Raw genomic sequence first — 17,587 nt, 5'->3', positions numbered from 1 at the left:
AAAAAGTATGAGTCATCTAGATCCTAATGCCAAAGAATGGAGTAGAATGGGAAAAGTGGGGAGGACTAGGGGAAACAAACAACAAAGAGTATAGGGGAAAGAGAGAAGAGAAGGGAACTGAGAAGAGGAAGAAAGCCTGCCTAATTAATTTTATGGATAAGAATTCATAAAAAAATGTTTAATTTATTCCTTATATCTAGAGGTTGGAAATAGCTGAGAGTGACAGAAATAATTTGAATTTCAAAACTAAACTATGAGGTGCTTAATGGAAACAGCCTGATTTTATTTGCTATTTTATCTTTAAAGAGTATCTGTGCAATGTCAGCTGACTCAAGTTCAACACCTGTCTAGAAAATAACATATTTGGCACTTTCCTTCCAAAGTGAAAGTGATCAGTATAGCTAAAAATTTTACTGACTGACCCCCAATCAAATGCCATGTATTTCTCGTTACTATGGTAGCACTTACATGAAATTCTGTCACAGACCTTCCCCTGAAAGCAAGCAACTCCTTTACACAGCAAACATAAAACACGAGTTTGAATTAAAATCTAAAGCCATTAACAAAAAAGGGCAGGCAAATACACACAATTTATTAATAATCTCAAGCCACTTCTCATTCCCACGTACTCATAAACCCTTTCTTACAGTACAGAAAGGCACAGCTGAGAACCCAGACTTCCAGAGCTACTTCCGCTAATAAAACTCACCAAAAAAAAAAAAAAACAAAAAAAAACCCAACAAACTATTTTGCAATTGTTGACCAATATTGGATTCACCAGAAAAATCAGGTCCTCCTATACTTCTGATCTTCGGCAGCATAGTATGCTTACTAAAATAACATCACTTTGCTTGTATGTACCTACAGAAATAACAATGTGGTCGTTTCTAAATGAAGACCTTGCGGACTCTGTCTCAACCTCACTAAACACATAGCACCCCTTCCCAGAAACACACTCTGAAAGCACTTTTAAAGCCATGTAAACAAAACATTTACTTATGACAGACAGTTTTGGTTACTGCCTTAAGCTCTATTATTATGAATAGGTTAAAACTTTTCATAGCAATAGACATATCATTCAGAAATCAATACGTAGTTTTTTTCTTTAAATGAAAAGAATAGAAATCCGAAGTAAAATAGTGAATAAGTGATGAGTGTTCAATCAGGAGTTGCATTTCATATTTTTTATTGTACTCTTTGAATTTCTCTAAGTATTCTATATATTCTCCAATGCATTTAGTATAGCTACAGAAATGGAAATACTAAGCACTTCTAAAGGAAGATAAGGATAGAAGAATAACCTGAAAGGAGAAGAGAGAATGGAGAGTTATTGAAAATGAATTTCATTCTATAGGGAAAATTAGCATATCTGTTTACACTAGTGTGTGTAAAAAAAGTGAGAAAAGAGAAAGAACATAGTAAAAATGCTTTAAAAACTGGTGTGTCAAATAGTTTCCCAATGAGTGTCAAGGACATTATTGATCTGCCTACTACCCTATTTTGTACTGAGTTCAACAGCTCAACAGAACCCCAGAGGACTCTTTCTATCCAGGGAATATGGAGCAGGGCTCCAATTGGAATAAACGACTGAGGGCATTTTGTCAACTGTTAAAATATTTGTTTCTTCTCCAGCTTATCATGCTGAGACATTTGAAACAAACACCAAAAAAGTAGTGATACAAACAAATGGTAGCACCTATTGCCCAAAGCAAAAGACATTTAAATATACTAAGTTTTTGTTTAGATTAACACTGATTTTCAGTGGACAGTGACCTAGGCCTTCATTCCGTAGCTCCGTACACACTGTCCATTTCACAGGTATATACATGTCTCTCAGTTAAATCAGATTTTTAAACAGAAATCTTCTCATATCTAAGAATAAAGAGGATATTTAGAATTTCACAAATAGTCATTTGAAATGTACTTTCAACAATGTCATAATGAATGGGTGCATAATTTATGTCTTGATGCTTAATATAACTAAATATTTAGCATTTAGTATAAAACAACAAAGAGTATATTAATATCACAAGACATGTACTGTGCTTTATTTTACTGTGTAGAACTTCTATGTATCTCAGCATTGAATAACTGTGTTTTACCAAATAGGTGTGAATAATTCTTCACCTACCCATCTCTACCTTATCTCCTACCCCAAAACTTCAAGCATAGAGAAAATGAACATACAAGTGAATCCAAGTTACTTAAGAATTCACATGAGCTCAGCTTTCCACAGTCAAGGAAAAATTACAGTAAGGCTATGTGTCAAACATATTTCTCTAGCTTTTGCTCCTGTTAGAACTGACAATTCTAAGAAATTTAATCGCTTCTTTAAAAAAGCTGAAAGTATGAGGATGACATGGAAATACTGATCTAGCTATAGGTTAAGAAGAGAACTGTAGTCTACTAAATAAATTCTGTCTTTTTGTTTAAACTATAGAATTCTCTTTCCCATATACTCAGATCTAGAGTTTGCATTAATACTCAAATACAACCTGTTTTTATAAAATGTGAGGAAGTTTAACCAAGCTTGCAAATAACTATTTTAAGATATACTGAACAAAGGTGCTTCCAAGAACTTTTTTTGTCCATAATATTATATGGTTAAGATCCAAAATATTTTTGTACAATTATATATCCTACTTGGCCTTGAAAATTAAGTAAGGAAAGCTAAAGTTCTATTTGACCAACTCAACTCCACTTTACTTCAAAGCTATGCCACTTCATTTCTTATATAATTAAATTTTTCCCCACAGAAATAAATTATTGTACCTTCCAAGATATGGTTTCTAAATAGTTCTACAACTTCATAAACCTATTTTCCATAAGAAAAATGATGTATCAAGAAACCACACATGCCACATGTAACCTAAAATTTCTATTATTCCAAGAAAGAAAGAATGCTAAATCATGCGTGTGATGTTTATAACAGAAAAAGAATCCAAAGGGTTTTTCACTACCTGTCCCCTGAAAAGTGAGCATGAAATGAGTAAGTTAGAATGGAACTTTAAATTCTTTAGATAGTCACTAAGTCAAATGATCCTTATGCTTCTGAGTTGGGAATAAAGGTTAGAAGTTAAGATCTCCTAATGAAACACAAGTCAAATAAAGCTTGACTTTCAAAGCCCTCAAATATAAATATGAGTTTCATATATTATACCTATCATCAACTGCTGAGTAAGAACATGGAGCTCAGTGGTTAAGAGCAAAGTCTTTAGAGTGGCAAAGCGCCACTTACTTGATATGGCCTGGGAAAAGTCACTTAACCTCTATAAGTTTCAATTTCCTTATCCTATTCTGAAGATAACTAAAAGCACTTATATGCCTTTCACACAGTGAGAGAGTAATAAGTAGAAGCTGCCATTATTAGATTTATCAAAGATATCTATCTCCGCAAGTTGCACTTGTAATTGAGATGTGAATCAGATAATGCTATATAATTCCTAGAATTTTACTTAAAAAAAAAATCAGAAGGTCAGAGTTGGTTCTTTCATTAAATGAAATCTCATAATGGTAGCAGAAAATAACAATGGCTGAAAAATGTAAATAGACAAAAACAAAACAAGAAGTTAAGAACCTAGTAACCACCATGAATATCCTAGAATGGTTAAAGTAAATTGTTAAGGACACAAGGAAATAGTAGCTTATGCTTACTGTTATCTTTGATAATGAATTCAAACATCAATATAGAGGGCAAGAAGATTACAAAAAGAAAAACATTCCCCAAACTAGAAACAGAAAAGTAATCAAAAGTTTTATATAGTGACAGGTAGTACGATATGTTTTACTTATTTCGCTTTCCTATTTAAAACCAAGACAACTTTCAAATCTACTTTGCTCTTTACAAAGATATCACAAAATGTGGTTCAATATGGTAGCAAGATCCAGTAAGGGGTGAAAAGATGTCACACCTGTCAGGTATTCCAATTACTGGATTATAAGAAACTTCTGAGACAGTGATAAATTGAATTCTGAACTGGAAGATTAGCCACTGGATTCTACACTGATTAGTCACATGTGAATACATAAGATATACAATACAGGAAATTTCTCCTATCATTTTTTTTTTTAAAGATTTATTTATTTGTTCATATAGAACTGGGGTACAGGCCAGAGGTTCAGGGGCAGCGAGAGGTTCACCAGAGACAGAGTGGGGAGCAGAACAGGCAGATCAATGAAGTACACTGCTGAGGGGAGCAGCGGGTGGGTCAGGAGAGGTCTGCCACGCCATGTGGTCACCTCCAGGGGCAGGGGGAATCGAACTCATGAGGAAGTGGCTTTAGCTTCTAAGTGCTGTGCTTTAACCCGCTGCGCCACCAGGGAGGGCCAATTTCTCCTATCATTTTAAGAGTTACATACTTTTAAGTATATCATGTGAATTAATTTCATACTTCAAAATAAGCATAAGCTTATTTCTAGCTTGTATTATCAGATGCAGAGTTCAATGATTGAATATAAACAAACTCATTTCTTACTATCCAGTAATTGCTTTAACAGTCATTCATTCAAATCTTTCCTATATACTGGGCACTATCCTAAAAGTTAGGGATATTTAGCAAGGTAAAAATGGTGTCAGTGTTAATGGAGTTAATTCTAGTAGGGAAGATTATAAATAAATATCAGATAATAAAGAATTTCATAATAAAAATAATGAAGGTTGTATGATAAGAAATGATTGCGAAGCTGTTTCAGACTGCTTGTAGAAGGAATGCTTGCTCATTACATTTAAAAAACCCAAAAGATAGAAATATACTTTCAAAACCTATAGCAGCTATTTAAAATATTTTTACACATAAAATAAATGGAAACATCTTGTCAAGTTATGAAATGTCATTTATCTCATATAATGGTTAAACGTAACAACAGATAAAACTGATAGGTCACTTTGTTTTCAAATATCATTTCCAAAACAGTCATAGACAACTCTCAAAAATGCAGACAAAATATATTTCATTGACTTATTTATATATAACTTTGCTAAACTATAATGATTTTCAAACATTTGATTTTACTTAAAATATTCCAACAGAAAGGTTTTTATTTCACTCACCTGTGCCTGTACACAGGGTAGAATATCTATAAATTTGTCGCCAAATCGAAGAGAAATCTGAAATATAAACAAACACACATGAATTTTAAAATGCAGAACCCCATTAGATTCATTACAGTGGATTTTATTTCTACAACCAGTATACAAGTAATACCCATTAATAACATGTCTCCATTAAATTGTACAGTAAATCAGACAGACTTGCTGTATTACTGTTTATACAAGATAACGTTAAAATATTTTAATTTCATTTGAATTATGAATTTCATTGTGAATTATGAGGCATCTACACCACAAATTTTGAGTTCCTGTCATGACACTTATTACACTTTATTGTAGCTGCCTGTCTAATCAACTAGCACTGAAGCTGAGTAAAAGCAGACCTATGCAGCCCATTTCCACACTCCTATGGCTAGCCTAGTGCCTAGCACATAGTAAAACAACTTCCAATAAACATGTGTTTAATAAACAAATATATTTCACATATTGTTCATGATTTGTTATGATTTAGGGTTTAGGGTTGAACCATACTGCCCACAAGTACTGAAGCCTATGTCACAATTGTTTAAAACAAGTGCAAATGTGCACCAAAAAAGGAAGAACTGAACATTTCCACATTTCGGCAACAACTCACCAAGTTTCTTCAGGGCCTCTATCTTTCAGAAGAAAGGGCTTAAGTATGAGGATCCTGTAGCATTTTCTCTGATCCACACAATAATCACTTTCATTGCAACAAAGAAGTGTTTCCAAAACAGAGTGCGGAACACAAATAGAAGAATTGTGTGCTTATAGTAATATATATGTACTATTGTCTATGTTTATTAATGGTGACTACTTTTGTTTGTTTTATGGAGCCAATTAAAATTGCTTGATTACTACTAGTAACATTACTGTTACTAATTACATTAATATTTAAAAAAACTATTGACTACTACTAGATTTAAGCAATTTCAGGGGTTGTTCTGTAACTGAGCTAATAGATTATATTTTTCTTTCCTCAGGTGACACCAATCAAACTTTGGGTTCATTTTCAAACTTAAAACAGTATTAACTCTTAAGACTCAAACTCCCTTTAGTCTGTAGAAGAATAAATAGAACTTAATAGTAGAAAAAATTTAATTTAATATATGTTACCATATTTTTAGGACACCCAAAAGATCTGATTTCATAATCTGAGTGGGCTGAATGGGAAAGAAATAGAAAAAAACTGCATTTTGATTTTGGCAAGGACCTGATCAGTCTGGACAGCATGATATTTAATGAAATGCAGGGAGGTTATTATTCAGGGATGATTCATGAAAAACAAAAGGAAATCTGTATGCAAATAAGAAGTTATCACAGTAAGTAAAACAAATGGGTTCTCCTCAAGTGGCAGTCAGTGAATACTATTCAATAAACTGTTATGCAATAGAAGGCATCAATTTTTTCTAGAACTAATGGGGTAAATGTATTCATTATACTAGACTACTTAAGCCCATTATAATTCTATACCACCAACTAATTTGCTCAAGGACATCACACTATGCAATTTCATGAGCTACAACTTGCAGTATTAGCAAGAGTGATGATATTAAACTATTATTACAACATCTACAGTATACAGATGTTTTTTATAAATATACTAACATAACATGATACATGTGCTGTATGTATCTATACTAAAGAAAATACAAGGTATGAAAATGTTTAAAAAATTTTAAGGCCCTCCCTAGTGGCGCAGCAGGTTAAAGCACAGCACTGAGAAACTAAAGCCGCTTCCGCATGAGTTCGATTCCCGCCTGCCCCGGAGGCGACCACATGGCGTGGCAGACCTCTCCTGACCCGCCCGCTGCTCCCCTCAGCAGTGTACTTTTTTTTTTTTTAAAAACATGAATGGTCAGGAGCAGAAGAAGCAAAGTAAGCTGGAAAGGAAATGAAGCAACATCTGTAACACTGGCTAAAAGAGCACATTATAACTACTTGGGTAAGAGACAGGCTGTATTTTGCTCTTTAAACCCACCGACACCACCAGTAACAGTGTCAATAGCTATTATTTATTGAATGCTTGTTTTGTGACAGCACTGGGTGGAAGGCCTGATATGTATTGCCTGACTTAGTCTTCCTAGCAACTTTATGAGTTACTGTTACTGTAACTGTTACAAGATGGAGGCATCTTGTAGATACAAAAATTTAGCTGAGAAGTGAAGTATCTGGCCAAAGGTCACAGAGCTAATATAGTGGTAAAGCCTGTATTTTAAGGCAAGTCTAACTGCAACATTCACACAAATTCTTCCCACACCACCATTGTGAAAAACACCATTCTGATCATGATAGCATTTTTGGCAACTTGGTTTGAAAAAGTATATTGTGAAATATGTTCAACCTGAAATCTGCCTTGATGTTTTCAGTATCATACAAACAAAAACAGCAAGGCATATCCCCTACATCATCCACCAATGGCTGACGCTGTTAATGAAATCCTGACCTTACATTTTCCTAAGACTGAACATAGATTAACAATGTTTTTAAAGTTGTCACCCTCTGAGAACACCATCACCACTACATAATTGTTTGTACACAAATGAAAATATATTTGCCAGTTGAATAACCAATTTTATTTTTGATCAAGAGAATATCATATGTGCTATTTATTGGAAAGAGATGACTAACCAGAAGGGGACACCCTATAATTGCCATAATTCATGTTCTAAAATACATACCACCTAAGTCATCAAGCCAGTTAGGGAGCTTGGAATGCAAGTGTCCTAAAAGAGTTTTAATATGCATTTTAAGAAATTATATTATCAAAATCCCAATGCCATTATTTTACAAAAGTTTTAATAATGTCAAGAATGTATGTTAGGTTTGCAGAGTAAAAATCTTCTTCATTAAGTTGATGGTGCTAAAAACAGCATCTAGACCACAGAAGAATAATTTATGAATTAACTGATTAACTTTTAAATGTACTTCAGACAAGTTCATGATTTTTTTCTTTGTTTAAAGGGCTTTACCACCAGTGTAGACAATGATTCTTAACTAATGCATCTATAACAAGTAATTTTCATTTTCTAAAGTATTTTTTTAAAAGGGTCAGCAGTATTTGTCAGACTGCTTTGATAAGACATTTAGATCTTATAGCTTATACATAAACATTAACTATCCTTCAAATTATTCTTTTAAACTATTCATTTTGTGCATTATACATATAACTTAATTCACTGAGAAATCTTCATTTTTCTAAAATGGTGCTTAAAGTTAATTGAAAGTCAATCTTAAGAAGTCCTTTTGTTATTTTAATTCAATTTAGTAAAATGCTTCCAAAAGTAAAATTAATCTTTTCATTAATACAAAATATTTTTAAAAATTCCTGGTGGCGCACCGGGTAAAAGCGCAGCACTAAGAAACTAAAGCCACTTCAGCATGAGTTCGACTCCCACCTGCCCTGGAGGTGACCACATGGCTTGGCAGACCTCTCCTGACCCTCCCGCTGCTCCCCTCAGCAGTGTACTTCGTCAGTCGGCCTGTTCTGCTCCCCGCTCTGTCTCTGGTGAAGCCTCTCGCTGCCTCTGAGCCTCTGGCCTGTACCCCAGTTCTATATACACAAATAAATAAATCTTTAAAAAAAATTCCTAGTTATAACTAAAACAGATATAAATGGATGTATGTTCATTTCTAAAATTCCTTAGTTATAGGTAGGTATGCATTCACAGTTGAGATGTATTTTATAATGGAAAATTATATACCTATCAAATTCATAGATCTCACTGACTATTCCTTTTAATTTAGTCTTTCAGTCATCATGTTCACAGGCAGTATGGTAAAGCAACAATTATAAAACACCAATTCTCCAAAAAAAAAATAGTATTCTTGCCCAAGGACAGACCAGAAGAAAAATTGACCTCACATATGTAAATGAATGTAAAAAGGCTCAAATTTATAATAGGACTAAAGATATTAAAAATTTGGAGTGACTAAATTGAAAATAGCACTGAGATTCATAGAAACAGTTAAGTTCTCTTAAGGTAGAAGATGTAAGGAACAAAGGACTGGGATTAAACCCTAGTGATCATCTATAGTTAAAAATTATATGGAAAAAAAATTATATAGAACCATGCCCAAGGAGAATGAGAAAAAATTAACTAAGAACAGTAAGAAAGCCAGTAAAGACAAGCACTATAGAATCTGAGGGGAGATAATTCCAAAAAGAGCGGTCAACACTGTTCAATGCTACTGAGAATTGGAAGCCTACTTGATTTGGCCAGCAGAAACTGCTAATGACCTTCCTAAAAAAAGTCTCTTTGGAATGATAAGATATAAATCAGAATGATGAAAGTTAAAGTGTTGACAAATGAATAGGAAATAAGGATTACTATCATTATTACCTTACGTTAAAATTTATCTTCCTTTTTATACTGCAAGTTTGAGGGTAAGGATAAGGTTTCATGTAGCTTTAAGAAGGAAATCGGCTACTGGACTAGTGATTTTTAAACACTGTTCCAGCAGAAGTCCTAGTTCTTTAAATAGGGCACTCAGCCAAAAGAATCACGATATGATAATTACAGAAAAAGAAAAATTACCTGGCAGAAATTAATCTTTTAAAAAAGATTAAAAACTCAGGGATATGTCCCTCCATTGCTCTACAACATTCCTTTTGCTACTTATATTACATAGAGGGTTTTAGAAGAGATGACATCCTGCTATCTTAGACCTACATCAATATTCCACATCATTATTTACAATACAGAACTTTTTAAGTCTAGTTGTCAAAAATTAATGTAGTCCCTTAACATAATTGGTAACAGTCAACCTGACCATCTCCAAAATTAGAACACTGTTAACATACTATGATTATTTTTTCCCTGTAAGAAATGACCACCTTCACATATATTAACATAGCAAACAGATTCCCTGTGAGGAGCAGAAATAGGACAGTGAACTCCTCTCAGAAATTTGCTTTCTCCTTAGATTTTTTTTCTCCCTGACTAGTGCTGCTAAGCCATTTTTCAGTATACCTGAATACAAAGTAGATACTGCTGTAAAATACTCACCTGAGACTACGGGGCAACAAATGGGAATGAACAAAAAGTAATGTCAAAAGTGTATACACAATGAAGGGTTAGTAAGATGGGGTGGTCTTTAACACCCAAACACCTACAAGAGCCTCAAGTAATTCCCCAGAACCAGCACTAACCTTCAGCTCACCAAAAGCTCTTTTTGAGTTTCTACCGCTGGATATAGTTCTCTTCCCCCAAATGATTCTGACAGGGAAACCATGTATTTCAAAAGAAAATGAGCACATTAAGATTATCATTATTCAACAAAATAAAGGAAACAAATGTTTAAACACACACTATAGAAAAGATAAAGTGTCCTCTTAGAAAAAGATGTTGTAGATACCCATTTACAACTGAGAAAAAGTAACACAAATTGTCAAAAGTCAAAGAAAATGTGATAGAGTTGGATATCAAATCCATGTCTGCCTGCCTCTATACCCTATATTCTTACTACTCTGCTTGCTTACTAACTAGTGTCAATACACCAAAAAAACAAAACAAAACAAAATATTATTTTAAAGTAACAAGCACCGCAAGAACAGTATTTTTTTTAAGTAGAAAAAAATTCACATGAACAAGAATATGCATTATAACAGACAAGTATTTGCTTTGAGTAAAACTACAATTTCTTATGATGCAATTAATATATCAGTATTTTACAGAATTCTAGGAAGAACATGGTAAGCATTTTCAAAACAAGCACTAGACAACCAGTAGAGAAGGTATACAACTTTGGAGTCTGCAAAGTGAAGCACTTACGCATAGAGCACAGGAAGTGCCTGGTCAAATTCTTCTCGTAGTTTGACTGCTTATTTCACTGAATGGGCCCATGAGCCAAGTTGACACTCAGGAGAAATATTATAAAAAAAAAAGATAATTTAATAAGAAATTTGACTCACTGTGTGGGGCTATAGGGTTTCCTATTCTGTTGGAAATTAATGCAATTTTTAATTTTTTATATGTGTAGGTTCTGGTGAGAATTTTGCAGATTACTAGAGAAAACTAGACCCTACGGCAACAGCATTTATTTGACTGAAAGCTTATCTGTAATAAATTCAGAAATAATCTTTTTCAATTACTCAGTTTCACAGACAGAAAGCAGAAATTTAAAGAATTTAAACCTCTAAGGACAATGATAGTTTTCTCCCAGTCAGCTGACTAATGGAGTTTCTATGAATCCAGGAACAAATTTTATACTGAAATGTTAGCCTTATCATATCTTAACTAACTCCTATGGAAATCATCAAATATGAGGCAACCTTCCTATCAGAGAAGGGTATTATGTACACAAAAAATGGTATGAGAGAGGCTTATAATTTTGTTGCTGAATCTAAAACATATATATAAAATATGTAACAATACAAAATAAAAATAAAACTTGAAGGATCTAGAGATGAGCATTCAAAAATCCTAAACATATAGTATCAGGTATCAGTATTCTGCTACAAACTACATCATTTTACATTTAGCTATTTTTAATATTATTTTTAATATTTCCTGAAATCAGGCATCTATCAATTTCATTTTGTAAATGAGGAAAAAGTGTCAGAGGAGCTAAGCAATTCACTGGAGTTAAAGCAAGAGGAAATGCAGCTAGTAGAATCTAGGTCTTCTAGAATCTAGGTACCCTACCCTGTGGCTGCTATCTCAGTTCCTTCTGTCAGACTCTATTCCTTTGTTTTCACAAGGTGATCCAGCCTCTCCCATTGCTCCTCCCCCCATTTTAGTATCACGAGATGCTTCCTAACACCCAGCTATTACAAAATAGCCACAGCATTAGTTCACTCAAAAGATACAACACAATGAATCACTGAAAAACATTTTAAGAATAAGATTCTTCAAAAATTGGCTTGTCTTATCCCTATGGAAAACTGGAGGTTTCTCGGACTGCTAAAAATGGAGCTTCCATATGACACAATCCCACTCCTAGGTATTTACCCAAAAACATTGTTCAAAAAAGACACCTAACCACCATGTTTACTGCTGGTTTATTTACAATTGGAAAGACATGGAATCAACCCAAATGCCCAAAAGTAGATGACTGGATTAAAAAGATGTGGTACATATACACAAAGGAATATTACTCAGCAATCAAAAAGATAAACACATGCCTTTTGTAGCAAATATGGAGGGAGCTGGAAGGGATCATGCTTAGTGAACTAAGCCAGAAAGAAAAAAGAAAAATACCAAATGGTTTCACTCATAGCAGAGTAAAAAGGACTAGGGGAAAATGTCTATATACTAGAGACATTTTACAGGGGTGGAGTGGGGAATGGGATCAAAAATGGTTGGGGCGGAAAGTGCACTGAACTATGGTGATGGCACACGGATGATTTGGTGCTGGGAAGCCCACGGGTATTACAACTGAAATGGAAAATGATGTAAAAATAAACTATTATATTATCTTAAAAAAAAAAACTTAAAGGCTATGACAAAAAAAGAACTTATCTGACACAGGAATTGCATTAAAAAAGAAAATGAAACAATTCTAAAACCTAAGTGAGAGATGTCAAGACAGCTAGGAAAACAACCTACCTAGAGTTTAATTTTCCCTCTAACTAGGGACCTCAAAAGTCCTAGAACACATACAAACACCATGAACTTTTATTTTCATATTGAAGACAATATAAAAATGCTTAACACATGGCTATGTTGAATCATATGGATGACCATTATATAGCTGCCAAGTGATGGCCATTTAATTTCTCTATTGACACTTGTGGTGAAAACTGGGATGAAGGCCAGTATGATTTTAAAGTCTTTGCTATCAAGTATCGAGGAACAAAATTTTCAGCAAGTTTAAGTAAAGAAAAATAATGGGGGAGATATGAATCTTATTGATATGGCAATTTGATTATATTTAGTTAGTAAACCATTTTGTTTTATAAATCAATTTTGTTTTATCTAAAAATTTCTGCAATAAAGGGAAATACAGTAAATACTAAATGGGTGTTTTTCAAGGGCCACCACTCCAGTTAATTTTTCCATTATATACAAAATATGGCAATAAATGTGGGTTCAGAAATCATAGATGCAGCATTTTTATTTTTAAAACTTCTGAAAAATCAAGGAAGGCCTTTACACCACAGGTTACCAAAACATGGTCTGAGTGTGGCTCGGGAATAACATTTCTCCAGTTTTAACACCAAAGAGAAAAGATATGTAGTACTCTGTTCTATAAGACTTAATTTTTATTAATTTTGAGTATTTTCCTTTATTACTAGAACTGTATGAGTCTGCTATTTGTGGGGGTTAAATCATGCTTTTGTTTTCTGAAATGGTGGGGATAGTAGATGGCCTTTTTTTCCCATGTAATTACTTGAAAAAATGAAAATTTTATCCATTTCAGGATGGGGGAATAGGGATAGATTTTTAACATGAAATCAAAATTTCTAAGTATCAGTGGCTTACATACTATGAAACTGTGTGTGTGTAGGGAAGGAGCTACAGAGACATACTCCTCTCTGCCATGATAGGAAAAATTAACTTTGACCACAAACTCCCAGTCATCAGGTTCTTATTTCTATACCTCTCTACACCTCTATCCCCCTCCTCCCCTCACTCTCAGCTCTACGGCAAAGGGCACTCAGGCAGTCAAGCCTCAACTACAAGGAGACAGAGTAAGTACTATGATCCCTAAGTATTTTCAGAAGACATTTTGCTGAACATCCTAGAATAAACTACAGCCTAATAAGGTTAATAATAATGATGACAAGCAATACATCAGAAACAGAAACTGTGGAAGTCTAATGACAGCAATAAACTCTTTGCTACTCCTCCCATTAAGAAATGTAGTATAATTACCTACCCCTTGAAACTGGAGTTGCCTAGAGATTGGCTTGAGCAATACAATGTGGCAGAAACAATGTTCTGGAATTTGTGGGCCTTAAAGTTTCAGTTTGAACCTTTGGAACCCTGATGGTAAAGTCCTGAGCTGTTACATGTCTACTACTTAGAAGCTAACATACCATGAGGGAGTCCCACTTATCCACCTGGCATACCCATGTGAAAAAGAGAATGGGATATTTAGCCAGACCCCTTGTACTTCCTGGTCACCCCAGCTGAGACTACAGACATCACCGAGCAGAGGTAAAACATCCCTATGATGACTCCAAATTTCTAACACATAGCATTATGAGATTTAGTAGTAAATTGCTGTTTAAAGCAATAATCAGAATAAAAACTAATAGCTTTTCATAAATAGTAATACAGACTTTAAATAAAAAATGTCTCAGGAAGACTACCATGAAACCAGAATAGTATGACATATGAGAGGTTTATGATGCATAAAATACAATCATAAATTTATTCACCCAACAAATATTTATAATATCAAGACCTATAAATAGGAATGTCTATATTCTGTAGAGGGTTAAAAAAAAAATGTGAGACCTACTCATGGAACTTACAGACTAAAATACTATTTACAAAAGAGTCTTCTTAAGGACTTTTTAAGGTTTTCCACAAAAATAACACAGCAATTCAAATCAAATCAAAACAGACCACAAAGTATCAGAGTAACTTGGGGTTTGAGTTCTTCTATGAGAATGAAGTAAGGATTAAATTAAAATGCCACAAACTTGCAGTGTGTAATATCTGAACATGCTTTAGCTAGCTGTGGTATCTAATAGAAAGTTTGGGTTCTCATTTCAGACTGTAAGTTCAAGGTATACATAACTATTCCTTTACTTCTTCATTAAGTATCATGTTAAAGAGACTTAAATGATATTTACAAATATGCCAGGTAGATCTTTTGTACTTCTCTGCATTCACAATCCTGGGCAAAGCGAGTTAGGTGACTAGTAAGCTGTTGTTTTAACAAGACATTTCTGTCTAGGTGTGCTATCATTTAAACAAACACACTATTTCAAGACTAAAATAATTTTAACTGCTTTTTTTTTTATTAAAGTACAGACAATTTAACCTTTCATAATATTCTTCTCAGGGTTCTAAAATTATTCACACTTTTCTATTTGCAATATTTCTCTATTCAAATTTCATTTGAAGCCAAAAAGAACACACTAGAGAATATTATTCGACCACGTAATTTTAAATACAGGAAAATGTTTGATCTCATATTATGTAAGAATAAAATGGTAATAAGTATGTTCGTAGCCTCCTGGGAAAAAGACTCCAGTATGTCTTAAAATCACCAGCGCCTAGCACAATGCTTCTGTAGAAAATTCTCAACAAATGTGTGTTGACTGATAACACATTCCTCTCCTAGTTATTTTTCAAGTGGACCCAACAAAAATTATACTATTTTCTGTCTTAGTAAATATTTGATGGATGGGGGAGGGGGAGAAGGGTAACCATTTCAAAAGTGGTCACAAAGAAACATACCTGGCCTCATTTTCTTTTCAAAATACTGAAGAGGTCTGATGGTAAGGGTATATTACTAATTTTTATGTGCTTCAATTGTCAAGATGGCAAAATTAGGTGACAATGAAACAGTAATCTAAATTATCAATAGACTGAGATTATCTTTTCTCTCATAATTTCAATTGCAGGCCATTACATGGTAAATTGACACAGTTTTAAAAAATATATCTCATTGCTAGTAACTAATTTATTAATATTTTATGCAAATTATACTATAAAAGTCAAAAGCAAATAGAGAACAAGAACATAACTAAGACTTTTAAAATGCTACCAGGCTTCATTATGAAAAGTAACAATATCTGGGAGAAGATATTCAACAATATCTAACCTGAATATCAAACTGGACTTCAGGCCAGTATTTCTACAGATCGAAGTCTCAGTTTTCTCAATGACAAAAAGAAAGAGTGGCATGCTCACCCCAAATTTCAGTTTGGTTCTAAAAAAATTCTACTATTAAAAAAAAAAAGTCATTAGTCTAAACACTTTGGGTTTAAAGATAGGTACTGCTTTTGCTTATTAAGTGACATTTCTCTAGTATTACACTTTAGAAGCCCTGACTTCAGGGAATCTATGGATTAGGAAATATGTATAAGCATCTTAATACTTCTTAAAATTTTTCCATAAAAACTACATAATCAACAGTTTAAATTAAATTAAAAGGCAGACAACAGACCCAGAATTTCAAACATCTCCAGCAATTTTATCTTAACAATTCTGTGTGGTAGATTTCAGTCTGTAATTATTACACGCATTATGCAAATGTCAAAAAGGAGGGTAAGTGAAGTAGTATGATTTGATTAAAGTCACTCAAATCATAAAAAGGTCTAGATGTCAGATCTTCTGGTTCCCAGCTCAGTGCTCATATTTCCAGAAAGAGCAACTTCTAAATCCACAAAAACTACAAAGAAACGATGTACGAGTAAGGGTGTTGGGGGAAAAGGGCAGGGGGAATATGGTGCTATTTTTAAATAGCTACACTTGTTTCATTAAATGTAGTATCATATGTCTTAAATTCCCTAAGGTAATACACAATTTTAGCTTGTTTTAATAATATTACAGTTTTAAAGTTTTTTAATTTAATGCATATTCCTCAACAAAAAAATCTACAGTGAAATTAATTCTAAATATTTGTGCATTAACAACACACCTACATTTTTTAGTTTAATGTAGCATTTCACAAATTTTTGGTCCATATACATTTCAGACTTTAAAAAAAACAACTAACATTTTAAAGTACTTTTGTTGGAATGATTCATCTTGAAAACACTCCTGCACATTTTTAAAGAAATTATTTGACTTGCAAGTCACAAAGCATATTTTCTGAAAAGGTGACACATTTTAAATTCTGTACATTTAAGAGGCCATTGTATCTATTTGTTTTTCCTGGAAAGCTGGTAATGCAATACTGGACTTTTCTTCAACAGCAACTTGTAATAGAGGGACTATGGTTTAAAAAAAAAAAAGACTTCTCAGAGTCTGAAAGTATACTCTCGATGACACAAATGGCATCATATTAAAAGGCCTCTTCCAATAATCAAACTAAATCAGATCTGAGAGGAGACCTCAATTCAGATGGAAGTGAACACTTTGAACATTATTATTACAAAGAAAGGTAATTGGGGCAAATATTCATTATGGTAGTAACACAAACTTTCTAAAATTGGTAGAGGGATTTGTGTCTAAATTAAGAGCAAATTGCAGGTAAAGGATAAATCAAATTGCTTAATCACCGAGCCCCAGTTAACCTGTAAGTAGTAACATGGAAGTAACTAAGTATGTTTTTTTGCCTTATTTATAAAATAGCAAATTCTAAGGCAAAGACTAATGAGCTAATCGGAATTTATATTGTGCTGGTGATTTTATAAAACCAGATGAATTAATTTAATTCCCAAAGAAGCCAGACATTTTCAACCCTTTCTCCAGATAACTGAGTTGGCTACTACAAATTAACCACTTTCTTTTTACTTCCACCCAAGAATGTTTAGCAAGCCCCAAAATACTTTCAAATACTTCTGAAAACATACAACAGCTTAGAAACTTGAGCTGTTTTTAGTAATGGTATTTTAAAAGAGGTATAACTTACCACACTACTTCAGGCAAAAGGTAGGACTTGTAACTCTTT

The 17,587-nt window shown here is 33.5% G+C and overlaps 1 protein-coding gene across 2 annotated transcripts in view; it reads right to left on the bottom strand.

Annotated features, from left to right (window-relative positions):
• NCOA2 (nuclear receptor coactivator 2) overlaps positions 1 to 5,109 on the bottom strand; it is a 174,856-nt gene extending 169,747 nt beyond the window's left edge. For both annotated transcript variants that reach the window (XM_004679812.2, XM_012723016.1), the window contains exon 1: positions 5,051 to 5,109. The gene's annotated coding sequence lies outside the window, so the exon portion shown is untranslated. The remainder of the gene's footprint in view (positions 1 to 5,050) is intronic.
• Between the last annotated feature and the right edge of the window lie 12,478 nt (positions 5,110 to 17,587).

Source organism: Condylura cristata, unplaced genomic scaffold (genome assembly GCF_000260355.1).
Source record: "Condylura cristata isolate star-nosed mole 26May11 unplaced genomic scaffold, ConCri1.0 scaffold00009, whole genome shotgun sequence".
Taxonomy (NCBI): Eukaryota; Metazoa; Chordata; class Mammalia; order Eulipotyphla; family Talpidae; genus Condylura; species Condylura cristata.
This window is presented reverse-complemented; position numbering and strand designations above follow the sequence as displayed.